General features: G+C 39.3%; 1 pseudogene; it reads right to left on the reverse strand.

The window, feature by feature from the left end:
• Positions 1-15,601: 15,601 nt before the first annotated feature.
• Positions 15,602-16,396, reverse strand: LOC113916730 (annotated as a pseudogene).
• Positions 16,397-22,690: the final 6,294 nt, after the last annotated feature.

Consider the following 22,690-nt stretch of genomic DNA (forward strand, 5'->3'; position numbering starts at 1 on the left):
TAGGATACTCCTACTCTGCTGCCATTTTCTTGAACACTACCCTAAGTTCTTAGAGGAAAATATTCAGTTGTGAGTTTAAGAAACCTTCTAAAGTGCCTTAAAAAAAGTTCTAGGTTTATTTCTCCTAATACTGAAATATTCAGAAGTAAGCAATCCAGAGACAATACAATGGATTATAGACAGCACAAGGACCCAGGCTTGTTTGTATCTCTTCAATCCACTAAACTTAGCATAAGGTTGTTCTCATTGCAACATGGCTTGGGGAGATGTGTATGTAGGCCATTATAGTTTTTTTAAATATTTCCTGGGAGAACTTAGATTTCTCTCTTGTTAATTATGATAATTATGATTAGCCAACTTATTTTACAAGAAGAAACTATTTAAATAGTTCCCAAAAGATATTTAATCTTTTAAAACACTAGTTAATGTAAAACTCTATTCTTGCTTACTTTGGTTTCCTTTAGTGTGATTGAAACATAACGTCATCATTAGGGCAGTTCCTGTCCAAATCCATGAAAAGTTCATCTTCCTCTGCTTCATCAGTATTTTTCTCACATGCCCTCAGAGAATGGAAAGTAACTATAGAAGAAAAAAGAAAGGAATGAAAGGAAGGGAGGAAGAAAGAAAACAACTTTTTAACAAGGTTGCTATTGAAGTCTGAATGACATGCTAAGATCACATATACTCAGGGGTTAAACAAAACAGCTAGTAACATCTAGAATAGTCTCTGATTAAAAATGCCAATCTGAATGCTGTGTTTGGACAAAGTCAAGTGGATAAAATTCTGCAGTTTCTCTACTCTCCAAGATGCTCGTTGATATTTACCAACATCTTCCTTTTGTTTAACTTCCTTGCCTCTGACCTTCAGTCTACAAAATTGACCCCTGTTTCAAAGAAAAATCTGAAATTATGAAGTTGATTCCATAGCTTTTTTCCATAGGAAAAAGATGGCAAAAAAATGGCAAGAATTCTCCAATAATAGTGTTATAATTAGATATAGCTACATAAATCTCACATTCTTAGGATAAAAGGGGTTTTCCACACTGCCAAACAAGCTGCAGTTCCAGTGAGCTGTCCCAGGTACTGAACTTCCTCCACCTTTAATTCTCTTTGATTCAGTAAAGCAGAATCTTCTGTCTTTGTGCCTGTCCTAGTTATGAATACAGTATTGAGTTCTATTTAAAACAAAATAAAACTCTTAATGCTCTTAAGATAAAACTCTAGCCATAACTATTTTAAAAAGAGATTAAATTTATTTTGGAGTGTATATTTAGAAAAAAACAAGTCTGTAATTTTTCATAGATGATATCATTTTCTATGTAGGAATTTCAAAAGAACCTATAGTTAAATTACTAGAACTAAAAAATGAGCTCAGAAAAAATTTCTGGATACCGTAAATACATCAAATCAACTGTATATCTGTATATCAGCAGCAAAGAAAATAATAATATGTTATACTTGAAATAGCTTAAACATATAGCATCTAGGAACATATCTCTAAAAATGTAAGTTCTAGGTTTGTTCTAATACTGAAATATTCAGAAGTAAGCAATCCAGAGACAATACCATGGATTATAGACAGCACAAGAACCCAGGCTTGTTTGTATCTCTTCAATCCACTAAACTTAGCATAAGGTTGCTCTCATCGCAACAAGGCTTGGGGAGATGTGTCTGTAGGCCATTATAGTTTTTTTAAAATATTTACTGGGAGAATTTAGATTCTAGAAAACTATAAGACATTAGTGAGATAAATTAATAATTAATAAAGATCTAAATAAATGGCAAGAGATCATAGTCATCGTTCATAAAACTCAGTTAAAAATCTTAACTCCTTGTGTGTGTGTGTATGCACACACATATATGTGGACTAAAACAATTTGATTCTAATATTTTTACAAAAATGAAATGGTCAAGAATAGCTAGGACTCAAGACTCTACTTTTAAAAAGAGACAAGGTGGAAGATTTGCTCTATTGAACATATGCCAATAAGGTATAAAAACTACTACCAATAAGGTACTGATATTGGCTAATACATAAAGAAATAAACTCATAGAAGAAGAGAGGAAACACAGAGACACACACACACACACACACACACACACACACTTGCATTAAGACAAAGAATATGGTGGTAGAAAAATGTCAGTGTTGAAGAACCCAGCTTCCCTGCTCTCCCATAAGGATCAACAACTGGACAGCTACCTATCCATTAAAAAAATATTAACATCTCTGGGAGACCTCCAGAGGCCACTTAAGAAGTTTAAGCAACACAGTGAAACAAAAAAATCTTTAAAAGAGAAAGAAGACAGCTTCATTCTGTCTTCATCATCCCATCCCACAAGCTACCATTGTTCAGCACCAAGAACTAACTTCCCAGCTAGAAGGACTTCTTCTCACCAGGAAAGCAATACCGAAGTGAGGAACCAGCTTCTCCAGTCTCTCAGGGCACTGTGCAAAGGCTCCACTTTGTTTTCATCCCAGCCAGACTGGTAAAGCTGAGACAAAGAGAGCTGGTTAGGAAGAAGGAAGAAAATCAGAGGCTATTATTAACAAATGCACAGTGAGAATAATTGCCGTTCAGAGAGACTTGCTCTGCAGATAAACTCAGCACATTTTGCCACCAACAAAGCCAATGGCCAGCACAACCACCACAGACCCCCTGCAGATTTTGCCAGCTTTCTGCCCCATAGGTATTCATGTTTGTTAAAACCAGCCACCTGAGTCCCTCCTTGCTCCGCCCCCCTTCCTCACCAGACCCCAGGAACCACACCAGCAGTCATCTAAGTCCTCTATAGCTGTATGAGTGGAAGATGCCACCTGAGATTTCCCCCCACGGACCCTCACTGCCATGCTTATGCTTATGCTCATGCTCACAGCCCCTCCAGCTGTGCACCTCTGCCCACTGGCCTGTCACCCACCTCCATGACAGCACACATGCCCCAGAGGAAAGTGTACATACAGCCACAGGTGAGCACACCAACATCTAGGGCCCTCACAGCTGCCTGTGGGCCCAGATCAGTTTTGCCTTTTGTCACTAGCCAGTATCACTGTGCCCACCTGTCACTGGTCCCTCCCATTGTGCATTTGCATGCCCCCAGACCAGCTCCCCCATCATCAACCTCTGCTACAGTATGCACACCCAGGGGGAGAGTATATAGCCACAAGAGAGCATGGGAGCACCAGGGCCTCTGCAGCTACCAATAAGTCTTGGTCAACCATAGTTGAGCTTGGCCCTTGCCACCTGCTTTGGTTTCCATCACTATGTGTGTCTGCAACTGGCCCCTGCCACTACATAGATTCCTGCAGCTGGCCCCTCCAGCCAAGTGTGTGCACACCCCTGGCCCTGGCCACCACTGCTGCTTACCCTGGTCCCTAGCTACCAGACCTGGAGGTGTTGCTGAGGACCCCAACAGCCCTTACAGCCCCTGCCAACCCCCTGCAGTGCTAGTGAAGGACCACACAGTTGTCAATGCTGTGAAGTCCACTGGCCTGAGCCAAAGAGACATCATGTCCCCCAGAACCTAGTACCACCACATAACCACACACTTGGCATCCTGTACCACTAGGCCTATGATTCAGCATGCCCCCACACATGGGTAACAGGTTCCCTTTAAAGTTTGGAATTCCATTAAAGTTTGAAAGAGGTGGTTGCTTTTTCAAATGTGCAAATATGTGCAAGATTATAAGAATCATGAAGAATCAGGGAAACATGACTCCATCAATGGAATTACAGTATATCTCCAGATCCCCAAAGAAACGAAGATCCAGAAATTACCCTACAAAAAATTCAAGATAATTGTTCTAAATGTGGGCAGAGAGCTATAAAAGAGCACAGATATATAATTTAATAATTAATAATTATTTTAAATAGTAATTAATAATAAAATGAATAATTTAATAATATCAGAAAAAAATTTCAAGAACAAAATTAGAAGTTCAACAGAGACAGAAAACATAAAAAAGAACCAAACAGAAATTTCCGAGCTGAAGAATACAATGACCTAACTGAAAAATTCAATAGAGAGCTTCAATGACAGACTGCATGAAGCAGAAAAAAAGTATCCATAAACTAGCAGACAGATCAACTGAAAATAATGAAAAAGAATGAAGAAAGTCTATGGAACACCATCAAAAGAAATAATTATTCATCACTGGAATCCCAGAAAGAGAGAGAGAGAGAAGGGGGGAAAAAGCTTATATAAAGAAATAATGGCTGGCAGCTTTCTAAACCTGGGGAGAGATTTGGACATCTGAGGTCATGAGGCTAATAGGTCACCTCACACTTTCAATCCAAAGTAATAGTCAAGACAAAAATAAAACTGTCTAAAAATCAAAGACAAAGAGAGCATTCTAAAAGCAGCAAGAGAAAAATATTCTCTTACACAAAGGAACCTGCATAAAGCTACTAGTGGATTCTCAGCAGAGACCTTGTGAAGGTAGAATGAAATGATGTATTCAAAGTGCTGAAAGAAACTGCCAACCAAGAATACTCTACCCAGTAAAGCCGTCCTTCAATGAAGGTAGAAAAAAGACAAAAAGACTCCTTAATAGGGGTGCTTGGCTGGTTCAGTTGGTAGAGCATGCGACTTTTGATCTCAGGATCATGAGTTCAAGCTCCATATAGAGTGTGGAGCTTACTTAAAAAGTAAAAAAATTAAATAAATAAAACATTTGCATAGGGACACCTGGGTGGCTCAGTCATTAAGTGTCTGCCTTCGGCTCAGGTCATGATCCCGGGGTCCTGGGATCAAGCCCCACATCAGGCTCCCTGCTCTGTAGAGAGCCTTCTTCTCCCTCCCCCACTCCCCCTGCTTGTGTTCCCTCTCTCACTGTGTTTCTCTCTATCAAATAAATAAATAAAATCTTTAAAAAAATTTGCATAAAAAGACTCCTTAGTAAACAAAAGCTGAAGGAATTCAATACCAATAAACCTGCCTTATAAGAAATGCTGAAAGGAGGTGTTATGCACAAACAATGAATCATGGAACACTACATCCAAAACTAATGATGTAATGTATGGTGATTAACATAACAATAAAAAGATTAAAAAAAAGCTGATATGAGGAATTCTTAATCTCAGGAAACAAACTGAGGGTTGCTGGAGTGGTGGGGGGTGGGAGGGATGGGGTGGCTGCGTGATAGACATTGGGGAGGGTATGTGCTATGGTGAGCACTGTGAATTGTACAAGACTGATGAATCACGGATCTGTACTTCTGAAACAAATATTGCAATATATGTTAAGAAAAAAAGAAGAAGAAGAAGATAGCAGGAGGGGAAGAATGAAGGGGGGGGAATCGGAGGGGAAGACCAACCATGAGAGACGATGGACTCTGAAAAACAAACTGAGGGTTCTAGAGGGGAGGGGGGTGGGGGGAAGGGTTAGCCTGGTGATGGGTATTAAAGAGGGCACATTCTGCGTGGAGCACTGGGTGTTATGCACAAACAATGAATCATGGAACACTACTTCCAAAACTAATGATGTAATGTATGTTGATTAACATAACAATAAAAAATTTAAAAAAAAAGAAATGCTGAAAGGAGGTCTTCTTCAAGCTAAAACAAAAATACTGCTACTTAGTAACTTTAAAACATATGAAAATTTGCAACACACTGTTAAAGGTAAGCATATAGTCAGATTCAGAATACCCTAATACAGTATTGTTATGATGTTAAGTATTAACTATTTAATCTTAATATCAAGGTTAAAGGACAAAAGTATTAAAAATAGCTATAGATTCAACAATTTCTTAATGGATACAAATATAAGAAGATGTAAATGGTGACATCAAAAACTTAAAAGGGTATATCCTTAAGATGGCAGTGGAGTAGGAAGACTTTTGGCTCATCTTATTCCTCCAACACAACTAGGTAACAATCAAATCATTCTAAAAACACCAGAAATCAACCTGAATACTGACAGGAAAACTCCACAACTGAAGAGAGAGAAGAAGGCACATTGAGGAAGGTAGTAAGTGCAGACACATGGTTTGGAAGAGAAATGGATCATGGGTGCTGTGGTAGGAAGGGTGCAGTGGTCTTGGAGAAGAGTTGAAAGAGAGGAGCACACAAGGGAACACACAAGGAGAACATTTCCCCAAAGCTATGGGCTGGGAGAATGAGAGGGACTGATTCTCATGAGTTCTTGCAACTAGTGGAATTTAAAGGCTAGAATTTTAAAGGTTGGTGGGCTTGGCTAGGATAGAACCCTGAGGGTGCTTCCCTACTCCTGTAGAGAAGGCAGGCAAACAACCTGAGAGCAGACAGCATGGAAACAGCGATCTGAAAAACGCTTGGGACACATTATTCACTTTTCTTGGCAAGCATCTCTGAGTGGCAAAATTCAGAGAGATACCTCTCTGGGGACAAAGGAGGCAGCCAGTCCCATTTCCTTCCCTTGCCCCACAGCATAAACACAGAGCCACCTGTGGAAAGAAGCTTGGCACTGACACGGGCCCTGACCCTGGCAGCCTAACTTGCTTACACCAAGTTGCATGCCCCTGTGCTCTCATGCAACTGCCTTTCTTGGTCAAGCTTGCCTCAGTCCTAGCATGGTGGGGCCCTCCGCCAGAAGACCAGCACAGGCCCCTGCCCACATGACATCCCCAGAGCCTGGAGTTTTAAAGCAACAATCATGAGAATACTCCCCGGGCTTATAAAAAGAATGGAAGACATAAGGGAGGCCCTTACTGTAGAGATAAAAGAGTTAAAAAATAACCACTCAGAAATGAAAAATGCAATAACTGAAATTGGACACAGACGTGATGCAATGAACACAAGTCTGGAAGAAATTGAGGAATGAATAAGTGAGACAGAGGAAAAATTAATGGAAAATAATGAAGCTGAATAAAAGATAGAATTATGGAACATGAGGATAGACTTAGGGAACTCAAACACCATCAAACATAATAACACTGTATTATATGAATCCCAGAAGAAGAAGAGAGAAAAGGGTGCAGAAAATTTATTTGAGGAAATAACAGCTGAAAACTTCCCTAAACTGGGGAAGGAAACAGACATACAGATCCAGGAGGCACAGAGAACTCCCATCAAAATCAACAAAAGCTGGCCCACACCAAGACATATTGTAATTAAATTTGCAAAATATACGCATAAAGAAAAAATCCTAAAAGCAGCAAGACAAAAAGAGTCCTTAACTTAGAGGGGAAGACCTATAAGGCTAGCTGCAAGTCTCTCAATAGAAACTCAGCAAGCCAGAAGAGAATGGCAAGATGTATTCAAAGTGCTGAATGGGAAAAATCTGCAGCCAAGAATACTCAATCCAACAAGGCTATCATTCACATTAGAAGAGGAGATAAAGTCTTTCCCAACAAACAAAAACTACAGAAGTTCATGACCACTAAGGCAGCCCTGCAAGAAATATTAAAGGAAACTATTTGAGTGGAAAGGGAAGACCAAAGTGACAAAGACAAGAAAGGAACAGAGAAAATCTCCAGAAACAACAAAACAATCATTACTTAGAGTGTAAATAGAATAAATGATCCAGTCAAAAGACATCGACCAGATTAAAAAACAAGACCCATCTACATGCTGCCTACAAGAGACTCATGTTAAACCTAAAGACACCTCCAGATTGAAAGTGAGGAGATGGAGAAATAGTTATCATGCAAATGGAAGTCAAAAGAAAACCAGTGTAACAATACTTATGTTGGGTAAACTAGACTTTAAAGACTGTAATAAGAGATGAAGAAGGACACTATATCATGATATAGGGGACTAACCAACAAGAAGATTTAACAATTGTAAGTATTTATGCTTCCAACTAGGGAGCACCCAAATATATAAAACAATTAATAACAAATATAAAGGAAATAATGATAATAATACAATAATAGTAGGGGACCTTGACACCCCATCCACATGTATGGACAGAACATCTAAGCAGAAAGTTAACAAGGAAACAATGGCTTTGAATGACACACTGGACCAGATGGACTTAACAGATATATTCAGAACATTCTATCCTAAAGCAGCAAAATACACATTCTTTTCAAGTGGACATGAGAAATAGATGCTTATAGCAGCATTATCAACAATAGCCAAATTATGGAAAGAGCCCAAATGTCCATCAACTGATGAATGGATAAAGAAGATGGGTTTAGATAGATGATAGATAGGTAGATAGATGATAGATAGATAAATAGATGATAGATAGATATACACAATGGAATATTACTCAGCCATAAAAAGAATGAAATCTTGCCATTTGCAACAATGTTGATGGAGGTAGAGTGTATTATGCTAAGCAAAATAAGTCAGTCAAAGAAAGACAAATACTATATAATTTCATGCATATGTGGAATTTAACAATCATAGGGTAGAAAAGAAAGGAAAACCAAGAAACAACTCTTATCTATAAAGAACAAAGTGATGGTTACTGGAGGGGAGGTAGGTGGGGGGATAGGTTAAATAAGTGATGGGGATTAAGGAGTGCACTTGTGATGAGCACCGAGTGTCATATATAAGTGTTGAATCACTATTTTGTACACCCGACACTAATATTGCAGGTATGGTAACTAAGTGGAATGTAAATAAAAACTTAAAAATAACAAAGTAGGGAAGTATAAGGAGTAAAAAGATTGAGTATATATAAATGTACACACACACACACACACACACACACAAACACACACACACACACACAAACACACACACCACATCTTTATCCACTCATCAGTCAATGAACATTTGGGCTCTTTCCATTATTTGGCTATTATAGATAATGTGACTATGCTGCTATAAACATTGGGGAGCGTGTCGCCCTTCAAATCAGTATTTTTTTAACCTTTGGGTAAATACTGAGAAGTGCAATTGCTGGGTTGTAGGGTAGTGCTATTTTTAACTTTTTGAGAACTCTCTATATTGTTTTCCAGAGTGGCTGCTCCAGTTTGCATTCCCACCAACAGTGCAAGAGGGTTCTCCTTTCTCCTCATCCTTGCCAACATCTGTTGTTTCCTGTGCTGTTCATTTTAGCCATTCTGACAGGTATGAGGTGGTACCTCATCATGCTTTTGAGTCGTATTTCCCTGATGATGAGTGATATTGAGTATCTTCTCATGTGTTTGTTAGCCATCTGGATGTGTTCTTTGGAAAAATGCCTATTCATGTCCTATGCCCATTTCTTGACTGGATTATTTGTTTTTCAGTTGTTGAGTTTGATGATACTAACCTTTTATCAGATATCTTTTCCCATTTGCAAATATCTTTTCCTATTCCAAAAGCTGCCTTTTATTTTGATTGTTTCCTTTGCTGTGCAGAAGCTTTTTATCTTTATGAAGTCCCAAGAATTCATTCTTGCTTTCATTTCTCTTGCCTCCAGAGACATACCCAGTAAGAAGCTGCTACAGCTGGATGTCAAAGAGGTTGCTGCCTGTGTTCTCTAGGATTTTGATGGTTTCCTGTCTCATATTGAGGTATTTCATCAATTTTGAATTTATTTTTGTGTATGGTGTAAAAAAAAGTCATCCAGTTTCATTCTTTTCCATGTTGTTGTCCAGTTTTCCAACACCACTTGTTGAAGAGACTGTCTTTTTTCCACTGGATATTCTTTCCTGCTTTGTTGAAGATTAGTTGACCATACAATTGTGGGTGCATTTCTGGGTTTTCTATTCTGTTCCATTGATCCATGTGTCTATTTTTTTGCCAGTACCATACTGTCTTGATCACCACAGCTTTGTAATATAACTTGAAGTCCAGAATTGTGATGCCTCCAGCTATGCTTTTCCTTTGCAAGACTGCTTTGGCTATTTGGGGTCTTTTGTGGTTCCGTACAAATTTTAGGATTATTTGTTCTAATTCTGTAAAAAATACTGGTAGTATTTTGGTAGAGATTGTATTAAGTGTAGAGTGCTTTGGGTAGTATAGACATTTTAACAATATTTGTTCTTCCAATTCATGAGCACAGGATTTTTTCCATTTCTTTCTGTCATCTTTAATTTCTTTCATAAGTGTTCTATAGTTTTCAGAGTCCAGATCTTTCATGTCTTTGGTAAAGTTTATTCCAAGGTATCTTATGGTTTTTGGTGCAATTGTAAATGGGATCCATTCATTGATTTCTTTTTCTGCTGCTTCATTATTAGTGTATAGAAAGTAACAGATTTCTGTACATTGATTTTATATCCTGTGACTTTGCTGAATTCATGCATCAGTTCTAGCAACTTTTTAGTGGAGTATTTTGGATTTTCTACATAGAGTATCATGTCGTCTGTGAACAGTGAAAATTTTACTTCTTCCTTGCTGATTGGGACACCTTTTATTTCTTGTTATTGATTGCTAAGGCTAAGACTTCCAGTACTATGTTTAATAATAATGGTGAGAGTATATATCCCTGTCTTATTCCTGACCATAAAGAAAAAGCTTTCAGTTTTTTCCCCATTGAGGATGATATTAGCTGTGGGTCTTTCATATATAGCTTTTATGATGTTGAGGTGTGTTCCCTCTACACCTACTTTGTTGAGGACTTTTTTTTTTATATCAAGAATGGATGCTGTATTTTGTCAAATGCTTCTTCTGCATCTATTGAGAGGATCATATGGTCCTTATCCTTTCTTTTATTGATGAGGTGTATGATGTTGACTGATTTTCAGATGTTGAACCACCCCTGCAGCCCAGGAATAAATCCCACTTGATAGTGGTGAATAATTCTTTTAATGTACTGTTGGATTTGACTTGCTAATATCTTGTTGAGGACTTTTGCATCCATCTTCATCAGGGATATTGGCCTGTAATTCTCCTTTTTAATGGGGTCTTTGTCTGGTTTTGGAATCAAGGTAATGCTGGCTTTGTACAATGAGTTTGGAAGTTTTCCTTCCTTTCCTTTCCTTTCCTTTCCTTTCCTTTCCTTTCCTTTCCTTTCTTTTCCTTTCCTTTCCTTTCTTTTCTTCTCTTTCTTTCTTTCTTTCTTTCTTTCTTTCTTTCTTTCTTTCTTTCTTTCTTTCTTTCTTTCTTTCTTTCTTCTTTCTTTCTTTCTTTTTGAACAGTTTGACAAGAATAGGTACCAACTCTTCTTTAAATGTCTGATAGAATTCTCCTAGCAAGCCCTCCAGCCTTGGGTTTTTGTTTGGTGGAAGATTTTTGATTATTCATTAAATTTCTAATGGGCCTGTTCAAATTTTCTATTTTTTCCTGTTTCAGTTTTGGTAGTTTGTATGTTTCTAGGAATTTATCCATTTCTTCCAGATTACCCAGTTTTTTGGCATATAATTTTTCATTATATTCTTTTATAGTTGTTTGTATTTCTGCAGTGTTGGTTGTGGTCTCTCCCCTTTACTCATGATTTTATTTATTTTGGTCCTTTCACTTTTCTTTTTGTTAGTCTGGCTAGGGGTTTATCAATTTTATTAGTTCTTTCAAAGGTCCACTGAATTTTTTTAATTTTTTTGTTGTTGTTCTTTGTTTCAAAGGTTCCTAGCTTCACTGAATTTTTCTACTTTTTTTGTTGTTGTTTGTTTCCATATTATTTATTTCTGCTCTAATCTTTATTATTTCCCTTCTGCTGCTGGCTTTAGGCTTTACCTGCTGTTCCTTTTCTAGCTCCTTTGGGTGTAAGGTTAGGCTGTGTATTCGCAATTTTTCTTCCTTCTTGAGGAAGGCCTGTATTGCTATATACTTCCTTCTTATGACTGCTTTTACTGCATCTCTAAAGTTTTGGACTGTCATGTTTTCATTTTCATTTGTTCCCATGGATTTCTTTATTTCTGCTTTAATTTCCTGGTTAACCCATTCATTCTTTAGTAGGATGTTCTTTAACTTTCATATATTTGTGGTCTTCAAATTTCTACTTGTGGTTGGTTTCAGGTTTCATGGCATTGTGGTCTGAAAATATGCATAGTATGATCTCAGTCCTTTGGTACTGGTTGAAGCCTGATTTGTGACCTAGTATGTGATCTGTTCTGGAGAATGTTCCATGGGCACTTGAAAAGAGTGTGTTTTCTGCTGCTTTAGGATGAAATGTTCTGAATATATCTGTTAAGTTCATATTGTTCCATATGTCATTCACAGCCATTGTTTCCTTGTTGATTTTCTGTTTAATGACCTGTCCATTGCTGTAAGTGGGCTGTTAAAGTTCCCTACTATTATATATTATTATAAATGAGCTTATGTTTGTTATTAATTGATTTATATATTTGGGTACTCCCATGCTGGAGGCATATTTATAATTGTTAGATCTTCTTGTTGGAGAGTCCCTTTTATTATGATATAGTGCATATTCATCTCACTACAGTGTTTGGTTTAAAATCTATTTTGTCTGATATAAGGATGGCTAGCCCAGCTTTCTTTTGATGTCCATTAGCATGATAAATGGTTCTCCATTCCTTCACTTTCAATCTGAAGGTGTCTTTAGGTTTAACATGAGTCTCTTGTAGGCAGCATATAGATGGGTCTTGTTTTTTTTTTTTAATCCATTCTGATACCCTTGTCTATTGATTAGAGCATTTAGTCCATTCACATTCAGAGTGATTATTGATAGATAATTGATAGATTATTGACAGTCATTGTTTCTGGACATTTTCTTTGTTCCTTTCTAGTCTTTGTTGTTTTTGGTCTTGCTTTCCCACTCAAAGAGTCCCCTTTAATATTTCTTGCAGGGTTGGCTTAGTGGTCACAAACTCCTTTAGTTTTTGTTTGTTGGGAAAATCTTTATCTCTCCTTCTACTCTGAATGACAGCCTTGCTGGAGAGAGTATTCTTGGCTGCAGATTTTTCCCATTCAGCATGTTGAATATATCATGCCACTCCCTTCTGGCCTGCCAAGTTCCTGTTGCTAAGTCTGCAGCTAGCCTTATGGGTCTTCCTTGTAAGTTAAGGATTTCTTTTCCCTTGCTGCTCTCAGGATGTTTTATTTCTGTATATTGCAAATTGTACTACAATGTGGATATGTTTTGGTGTGACTTGCTTTTGATTTTTTTTCTTTCTAAAGATTATTTATTTATTTTGACAGAGAAAGAGAGCAGGGGGAGAGGCAGAGGGAGAAAAGCAGACTCCACTGAGCATAGAGCCTGATAAGGGGCTCGATCTCATGACCCTGAGATTATGACTTGAGCTGAAATCAAGAGTTGAATGCTAACCCACTGAGCCACCCAGGGGCCTCAAGCCTGCTTTTGATTTTGATGGGAGTTCTCTGGGCCTCCTGGATTTGGATGTTTGTTTTTTTCCCCAGATTAGTGAAGTTTTCTGCCATAATTTGCTCAAATAAACCTTCTGCCTTTTTCCCCCTCTTTTCTTCTTCTGGGACACCTATGATATGAATGTTATTACACTTCATGGAGTCACTGAATTCCCTAAGTCTACATTTGTGATCCAATATTTTTCTTTCCCTCTTCTTTTCCACTTCATTATTTACCATAATCTTATCTTCTATATCACTTATTTATTCCTCTGTTGCTTCCGTCCTTGTGGTCATTATATCCAATTGTTTTTGCATCTCCATTATAGCATTTTTTTATTTCAGCCTGACTAGTTTTCAAGTCGTTTATCTCTGTACTAAGTGATTCCCTGGTATCTTCTATGCTTTTCTCTAGCCCAGCTAGTGTTCTTATGATTGTTTTTAAATTCTGGTTCCGGCATATTACTTACATCTTTTTCAATTAGATCCCTGACCATAACTTTTTCTTGTTCTCTCTTTTGAGATGAATTCCTCTGTCTTGTCATTTTGCCCAGGTCTTTGTCTTCCGTGTGTTCAAAAAGCGTGGTATGTTTCCTGTTCCTGACAGTAATGGCTACATTAAGAAGAGATCATATACTACCACAGTCTAGCACTTCAGGAAGTGTTTCTGGTGTATGCTGTGTACCAAAACAACTCCTCTGTTGTTTTTCAGCTGCTCTTTCCCTCAGGTCAGTCCTCTGCAGAGTTTCTCCTTGCCTACACTGGGGAATTTTTGGACCTGTTCCACTGTGCTGTGAGTGTTAAATGGGTGTGTTTTGGTCTCCTTGTTAAAAGAGACTACATCCAATTTCCACTATAGTTCAAGTTTTGCAGCTCTCTATGGTCAGTCGTCTTGGTGGTGCATGTGGTTTGTGTTGGTCTTCTCGGGGAGGAGCCTGCTGCTGCACTCCTTCTCAGGCACACTTGCCCTAGTTTAAAAAGCACCTGCAGAGTGCAGGGGCAGGGCAGGGCTTGGTGTAAGTGGCTCAAGCCTCCACTGTGGAGGAGTGTTGTGCTGCTCACTGAAGTCTGCTCGTGCTGATGGGTGGGAGGATAAGAATGGCATCAGCCTACTCTTTTTCCTGGAGAGGGGAGTTCATGCACACTGCTGTTCAGGAAGCCTTCAAAGAAAAGCAAACAATCTCCCTTCTTGTGTCCCAGGGTTCCTCAGATTCCTGCCTTCACCCTGTGTCTGAGCCAACTGACCACCCAGTGGTGCAGTGCAGGTCCTGTCTTTTATTTCAGGTGTACCAATTGGGTTTCAAAACTCCAAATTTTAGGGGCCTGGTTCGATACAGACCCGCACCAATCCTCTTGGTCTCACTGCACTGTGGCTGCTGCCGTTTGTCCCAGAAGGGCAGTCACATGAATGAGCAGGGGCTTGGAGTTTATGGTAATGTGTAGCAAAAAGCCAATGTCCAGGTTAGCTGCCCTCAGCAGGTGCCCCCATGCCTATGCTAATGAACAGGGCAGCTCAATGGTGTGCGCTGGCCCTTTTGTACCATGAGAGGCATTGCCACCTCTCCCAAATGCTCTCCAAGAAGGAGAACTATCTCTCCTAGTGTGGCCCAGGGGATCCTCAGACTGCACTGTCCTCTTCTAGGCGTCTACCCTTCTTCTCCACAGGAATACTGTTAGGCCTGCTAGGCTCCACCCCAGTGATGGTGCAGACTTCTATAACTTCAGACTTTGAGCTCCACTGCATATAAAAATTTGTTATAATCAGCCCCTCTTGTTTTCCCAGTAAATGATTTTGGGGAAATGTTTTTCTTGTGCAATACCCTGCATGCTCTTCTCTCTCCCTTTCTCTCCTCTATGATCAAGGCTCCCTCCCCTCCACACAGCACTCACAATTCTTTTCTCCTCCAACATCACATCTCTGCACCTCCTACCTTCCATGATGTGACCTCTTTTCTTCCTCTATTTGTGCATTTTGTTCCCTCAGTCCTCAGATTGATTTCTTGGGTGTTCAGAATGATTTGATATTTATCTAGCTGTGTTCACAGGATTAGGTAAGCATAGGGTTCCCCTACTAATCCACCATCTTAACTCTACTTATGTCTATTATTAATTTTTAAGTGCAGACTAAATAGCCAAACTATAGTTAAACTATAACATATGTTTTCTACTTAAATGAGAATTTAATAATAATATTGTCTGAGATATGCTAAAGCTCTCATATATTATTAGTGAAAATCTAATGTAGACAACCTTATGTGGTCAAAATTTATCAACATGTATCAGAAGTCTTAGACCACTTGAAGTATGGCATCACCCAGATAACAAAGAGGCCTAGTACAGCTTTTCCTGAAGAAGGAAGTCAATTTAGTACATTCAGTACTGACTTCTCTGCCATTTTTCTGTAGAAATACTGATTTACTACATGGAGTTACCATGTTTACCCATAACTGATTAAAATGGGCAGAGCATGGAGCATGCTACTTATTTCCAGGTGAATTCTTCACATTTCCTCACTTTTGAAAGTTCTCCTTCCATAAATTTTCTATGACTATGTATACTCATAAACCCCAGTCATATAACTTCTCCCCACTCACTGGACAAATACTATGGCTTGTTATGGATAATAAAGAGGCAGATAATCTCATGAACCCAGGTGTATATACAACCTTCTTTATTTTTGAATGTCTAGTCAAAAGAAGTCCAACAATGCCAGCAAAACTAATGACACCAAGTCTTGGAAAAAATCCAGGAGGTATATTTTAGGAATATCACACCAGTCTAACCCCCAGTGAACTAAGCTCTGCATCTTGTGCTTTCTTCTTGACACCAATTTGTATATGGCTTGCAGTAATGTTGGAGATGTGAGATGCTTTCTTCAAATTGGGTCCTTGGCTCCTCTCCATGTTTTGATTGACCTTCAGGAATGGAGTAGAGTGGGGCGCTTGGGTGGCTTGGGGTGCCTGGGTGGCTCAGTCAGTTGTTTGCCTTCAGCTCAGGTCATGATCCCAGGGTCCTGAGATTGAGTACTGCATCAGGCTCCCTACTCAGTGGAAAGCCTGCTTCTCCCTCTCCCTCTGCCTCTTCCCTCTGCTCATTTTCTCTCTCTCTAAAATAAATAAAAAATCTTTTTAAAAAAGAAACGGAATAGAGTGAAAACCCATTAACTTTCATGACAGTTTTGTGAGGTGAGTCTGTCTCCGGTGATGCATAGACTTTGAAGGTGTGCAGACTCAGGCTGGCTGCCCCACAGACCTCTGAATTACCTTGAACATGTTGCTGGCAGAGGTGGCTCCAACCCATACCATCAATAATTCCTTTAAATGTAAATAGACTAAATTTTCCAATTAAAAGATGTAGAGTGGCTGGATGGATAAAAAAAAAGATACATATATATACTGCCTACAAGAGACTCACTCCAGAAGTGAGGACACACACATACTGAAAGTGATGGGATGGAGATAGATATTCCATGCAAATGAAAATAAAACAAAAGCTGGTGTAGCTATAGTCATATCAGTGACATAAGGCAGACAGAAAAAGACAAATACCACATGATTTCACTTATATGTGAAGTTTAAAAACTAAAACAAAAGAAACAAAACAAACCCCAGAATTATAGATAAAGAGAACAGATTGATGGTTGCTAGAGGGGTGGGGCTTGGGGAGTGGCAAATGGGTAGATAGGTTAATAAGTACAAACTTCCAGCTACAAAATAAGTAAGTAATGGGAATGTAGTGTACAACATGGGAAATATAGTCAATAATAGTGTGTTAACTTTGTAAAGTGAAAGATGGTAACTAGAGTTATTGTGGTGACCATTTTGCAATGTACACAAATATCAAATCACTCTGTTGTACACTGAAAATAATGTAATATTCTCTGACAATCATACCTGAATTAATTTTTTTAAAAAAGGATAGGTAGGGGGTACCTGGGTGTCTCAGTCTATTAAACATTTCCCTTTGGCTCGGGTCATGATCCCAGAGTCCTAGGATTGAGTCCCACATTGGACTCCCTGCTCAGCAGGGAGTCTGCTTCTCCTGCTCCCTCAAGCTCTCTGTCTTTCTCAAATAAATAAATAAAATCTTAAAAAAAAGAACAGGTAAGGGCAGGACAGGTGCTGGGAAGATGCCAGAGTAGGAGGACCCTAAGCTCATCCCATCCCATATTTACAAATGGATATCACTCACATCTGAGTTAAAAAATGGGACAGCAATCTGAAGACTGGCAGAAAACACTCCACAACTAAATGTTGAGGAAGAACTGTGTCAGAGAGATTAGGAAGAGCAGAGACATTGGTCAGGAGTTGTCCACAGGAGGGAGGAAGATGTAGGCACAGAGATGGAAAAGCACCAAACAGCCTGCACAGGGAAAATGAATCCCTGTAATGTCTGGCCTTGAAAACCAGAGGGGATTGAACTCTTTGTTTATATAACCAGTGGGTCTTGAAGCCTGGAGCTTTGAAAGGTTGCTGACTCAGCACTGGTTGAGCCAGGAGGGCTATTGATAGCTGGGTTCCCATCCTTAAAGAGACAACAGCTGGAAGAGAGGCAACATAGAATCAACAATTTGCACAATGCCTGGAGCAAATGGGATGGAGATACTTGTAAGGATTTCAGAGCATGTTGGGGGACTTCAGAAACAAAGCAGCTGGCAGGTGCAATTTTCCTCCCCTGCTCCCAGCATAAACACAGAGCCACCTGCCAGAGGTGGCACTGCCCAGACACTTGCTACCTAACCTGCTAGCAGTGTGCCTCACCCATGAGTTCTCCTGAAGCCTCACCCACTCTGAGCCTGTTGGCCTCAGCCCTGGGCACAGGACAAATCTTTTAATGTGGTATATGCCCAACCCAACCACTCTTCACCCTCAGGAGCTGCTGCACTCAGCACCCAGCCTCTGCATGCACAGATGCAATGCCCAACCGCTGTGGTACCCCTGGCCACCACCACTGCCATGTGCTGAACCACCAACTTCTGCTGCTAATGCATGTGGGGCCCCTGGACACAGCTGCTCTTTGGGGGATCTGGCAGGACTTGCAGCTCTGTGCAAATTTTGCTAACATGAATGCTCTGCCACCAAGCTCTCCTGCCATCATGCCCCTTCAGGGCTGGCTGGCCTGCATCTTAGCAACACCACAGAGAGCAAGCATGCCCACAACAGGCAGAGTCAGGGCAGAAGCCTGGACTGAAAGAAACGTGACTCCTTTGCTGAAGCAAGGAGCAAGCATCACACATAAGAGATTCCCCTGAAATGCCAGACTCTGGTAAACAGGGAACACTGCACTGCAGGGCACTAGAGGACCTCGTCTTCATAAAATCACTACTTTTAAGAGCAGAAGACATAGACAAAATAATGAGACAGAAGGATTTGTCCCAAATGAAAGAACAGCACAAAATCACAGCAGGAGATCTAAGCAATTAGATATAAGTAGTATGCCTGATAGAAAATTTAAAGTAATGATCATGAAGATACTCACTGGACTTCAGAAAAGGATGGAGGACATCAGTTAAACCCTTGATGAAGAAATAAAAAATAACACATTAGAGGTGAAGAACTCAATAAATGAAATTAAAAATATAATACATGGAATAAATAGTAGGTTACAGGAAGCAGAGGAATGCATCTGTAGCCTGGAGGATAGAGCAACAGAAAGCAATCAAGCTGAAAAGGTGAGAGACAAATACTACACAATGAGAATACATTTAGAGAACTCAGTGACTCCATCAAGTGTAATAACATTAGGGTTATAGGGATCCCAGAAGGAAAAGAGATTGAAAGGGAGGCAGAAAATGTATCTGAAAAAATAACAGCCGAAAACTTCCCAAATATGGGGAGGGAAACAGAGATCAAGATTCAAGAGGCACAGAGATCCCCCAACGAATTCAGCACAAGGAGGTCCACACCAAGACACATAGTAATTAAAATGGCAAAAAAAAAAAAAGATAAAAAAAGGATTTTGAAGGTTGCAAGAGAAAAGAAGATAGCTACATACAAAGGAAACTCCCTAAGATTATTAGCTGATTTTTCAGCAGAAAATTTACAGGCCAGAATGGAGTGGCATTATATATTCAAAATGCTAAAAGGGAGAAATCTGCAGCCACGAATACTCTATCCAGCAAGGCTATGATTCAGAATAGGAGAGATAAAGAGTTTTTCAGAAAAACGAAAACTACAAGAGTTCATGGCCACTAAACCAGCCCTACAATACATATTAAAGGGAGTCTTTGAGTGGAAAAACCATTAGTGAGAGTATAAAAAGTAAAAAACACACAAATAATAAAAATAAGTATTTCTGTAAAAATTACTCAAGGGATTCATAAAATAAAAGGCGGTAAAATATGATGCCAAATATCTGAAATGTGGAGGGAAGAGGAGTAAATAAGAAGTTCAAAATTAAGTGACCATCAGCTTAATACAGACCACTATATACAAAAGATATTTTACATAAAATGAATGGAAATTGCAAATTAAAAATCAATAATAGATATGAAAAAGTAAAGAGTAAGAAATCCAAGCATATCACTAAAGAAAACCACAAAACCATGAAAGAGAGAAAGGGAGGAAGAGATCAGGAAAAAACTACAAACAACCACAAAACATATAACAAAATGGCAATAAATGCATATCTACCAATAATTACATTGAATGTAAATGGACTAAATGCTCCAATCAAAGGATACAGGATGACAAAGTGGATAAGAAAACAAGACCCATCCATATGCTGCCTACAAGAGACTCATTACAGATATAAAAAATATACCTGCATTTTGAAAGTAAGGGCAAGGAGTTAAGATGGTGGAAGAGTAAGGGGACGCTAAGTTTTTCTCATCCCTCAAATACAACTAGATAGTTATCAAATCATTCTGAACATCTAAGAAATCAATCGGAAGTCTGAGAGAACAAATACTGGAAGTCTACAAGTAGAGAAGTGACCACTTTTTGGAAGATAGGAAGTGTGGACACTTGAATCTGGTGTGATATAGCTGTGGATATAGTGGCGGTGGGGAGGGAGCCTGCTTAAGGAGGCTACTGCAAAGTATTATAAACAGTGGAGGACAAAACCAGAACTTTTGGAAGTCTGCTACAGTAGGGGACATGCTGGCTTGAAGGTGCTCATGTGATGAGACAGAGCAGAATCCCAGGTCTGACACCATGATCTAAGAATCCTCTGGGTCACAAGAAGAATGGGTGGCACCTAAGTACTGCACTGCTCCCAGGCATAGGAGCATAGAAGCCAGCTGAGAACAACAAGTCTAGGTGCTGGCTTTCTGCTCTGTGTTGCCATAAACTGCGAATTGCTATGTGGTCCTGCGACCATTTTCCTGGGACAGGTTCAGCAAGACCTTCCCTGGGAGGGAACAATGTTGGTCCCAGATGCAGGAGTCCCTAAAATTTGGAGTTTTGAAACTCAGTCATGTGCCTGAGATAAAAAAGCTAGACAGGGACAGGATGACCACAGAGTTCTGATGGAAACCAGGGAGACAAGACTGATTGATTGCTTTTCTGTGAGGGCTCACTGAGGAGTGGGGGTGCAAATATGCAGCTCCTTGGCTAGAGAGCGCGGGCCATATTGATCCCACCCATCAGTGCTGAAAGCCTTCAGGGAGCAAAGCAGCGCCACCTAGTGGAGTCTGCAGCCACTTACACCAAGCCCTGCCTCCCTGCCCCCTGGAGACCCATCTCCACTAGGGCAAGTCGACCCGTGAATCAGTGCAACAGGTCCCTCCCCCAAAAGACTAGCACAAACTATTATTATTGTTGGGGTTTTTTTTATTTCTTCTTTTCTTTTCTGGACAGAATGAAGAGATGGAGAAATTCACCCCCAAAAAAGAACAAGAGGTATTATTCATGATGAGGAACTTAATCAATACAGACGTAAGTAAAATGTCTGAACTAGAATTTAAAACAACGATTATAAAGATATTAGCTGGGCTTGTAAAAAGCATAGAAGACACTAGAGAATCTCTTATTGCAGAGATAAAAGAACTAAAATCTAGTCAAGCTGAAATTAAAAATGCTACAACCGAGACACAGTCCCAAGTGGAAGTCATAAAAACAAGGATGAATGAAACAGAAGAGTGAAGCAATAATAAAGAAGATAAAATTATAAAAAATAATGAGGCTGAAAAGAAGAGGGAAAGAAAACTATTAGATTATAAAGGTAGACTTAGGGAACTGAGATTCCATAAAGCGAAATAATTTCTATAACATAGGAGTCCCAGAAGAAGAAGAGTAGGAAAAGGGAGCAGAAGGTTTATTTGAACAAATTATAGTTGAGAATGTCCCTAATCTGGGGAAGGAAACACATTCATGTCCAAGAGGCACAGAGAAATCAACAAAAATAGATCAACACCATGACATATCATAGTGAAACTTGCAAATTACAAAGATAAAGAGAAAATTCTGAAAGCTGCTCGGGAGAAGAAGTCCTTAACCTAAAAGGGTAGACATTTAAGGCTGGCAGCAGACCTTCCAAAGAGACCTGGCATGCCAGAAAAGACTGGCATGATACATTCAACGTGCTAAATGGGAAAAATATGCAGTCAAGAATACTCTAGGCAGCAAGAGAGATAAAGGGTTTCCAAGACAGGGGCACCTGGGTGGCTCAGTTGGTTAAGCATCTGCCTTCAGCTCAGGTCATGATCCCATGATCCTGGGATTGACCCCCGCATTGGGCTCCCTGTTCAGCAGGGAGACTGTTTCTCCCTCTCCTTCTCCCTCTGCTTGTGCTCTCTCTCTGTGTCAAATAAATAAAACCTTAAAAAAAAAAAGAGTTTCCAAGACAAGCAAAAACTAAAGGAATTTGTTAACACTAAACCAGCCCTGCAAGAAACATTAAAGGGGACCTTTGAGCAGAAAGAGAAACCAAAAGCAACAAAGACTAGAAAGGAACAGAGTGACTTTACAGGTAATACAATGGCACTACATTCATATCTTTCAATAATTACTCCGAGTGTAAACAAACTAAATGCTCTAATCCAAAGACACAGGTTATCAGAATGGATTAAAAAACAAGATGCATTGATATGCTGCTTACAAGTGACTCATTTTAGACCCAAAGCCACCTCCAGATTGAAAGTGAGGGGGTGGACAACCATTTATCATGCTAATGGACAACAAAAGAAAGCTGGAGTAGCCATACTTCTATCAGACAAAATAGATTTTAAACCAAAGACAAATAAGAGATGAAGGACACTATATCATATATCCTTGGTCTATCCAACAAGAAAATCTAACAATTGTAAATATTTATGCCCCTAATATGGGGAAACAGCCAAATATATAGATCAATTCATAAAACTTAAAGAAACTCATTGATAATAATACAATACTAGTAGGGGACTTTCACACCCCACTCACAGCAATGGACAGATTATCTAAGTAGATGATCAACAAGGAAACAATGGCTTTGAATGACACACTGGATGAGATGAACTTAACATATATTCAGAACATTTCATCCTAAAGCAGCAGAATAATACAAAAAAGGCTGAGATCATAACATGCATATTTTCAGAACACAATGCTATGAAACTTGAAACCAACCACAAGAAGAAATTTGAA

The sequence above is a fragment of the Zalophus californianus genome, chromosome 4 (assembly GCF_009762305.2).
Source record: "Zalophus californianus isolate mZalCal1 chromosome 4, mZalCal1.pri.v2, whole genome shotgun sequence".
NCBI classification, from domain to species: domain Eukaryota; kingdom Metazoa; phylum Chordata; class Mammalia; order Carnivora; family Otariidae; genus Zalophus; species Zalophus californianus.